The following is a 548-nucleotide window of genomic DNA, read 5'->3' as shown; positions in this document are numbered from 1 at the left end:
AAGATTAAATCAATTGGGATCAAAGAAAAATTATTATCTCAGCGACCAACGGATATCAACTTGAAGGCTTCTATTAAAATGCTTAAAGATCAATTTAATATGTTAATTGCTGATCAGGTGGCCGCCAACTTGAAGTATATTAAACATAATAGATTTGCTAATGCAAATAAACCAGGGAGATGGTTGGCTTACCAATTACGTAAAAGACAAAAAGCCAGACTTATATCTAAAGTTGTGGTTAAGGGTCGTGAGGTATATCAACAAGAATTGATTAAAAAAGCATTTACAGAGTTCTACTCATACTTATATGCTTCTGGGACTATAAAAACTGAGGATATTGATAAATATTTACAATCTTCATCTATATATAAACTTACATTAGATCAACAGAAACTTATGGATGAAGAGATTACTGCAGATGAAATTTTAAATGCAATTAAACAATTGAAAGCTGGTAAAGCCCCTGGTACAGATGGTTTGACAGCAATCTATTATAAGTCTTTGTCAGATGAAATGATTCAACCTTTAAAAATACTATTTAATAGAAT

Source organism: Protobothrops mucrosquamatus, unplaced genomic scaffold (assembly GCF_001527695.2).
Source record: "Protobothrops mucrosquamatus isolate PMUCROS unplaced genomic scaffold, P.Mucros_1.0 scaffold45, whole genome shotgun sequence".
Classification (NCBI taxonomy): domain Eukaryota; kingdom Metazoa; phylum Chordata; class Lepidosauria; order Squamata; family Viperidae; genus Protobothrops; species Protobothrops mucrosquamatus.
Note: the sequence above shows the minus strand (reverse complement) of the source record.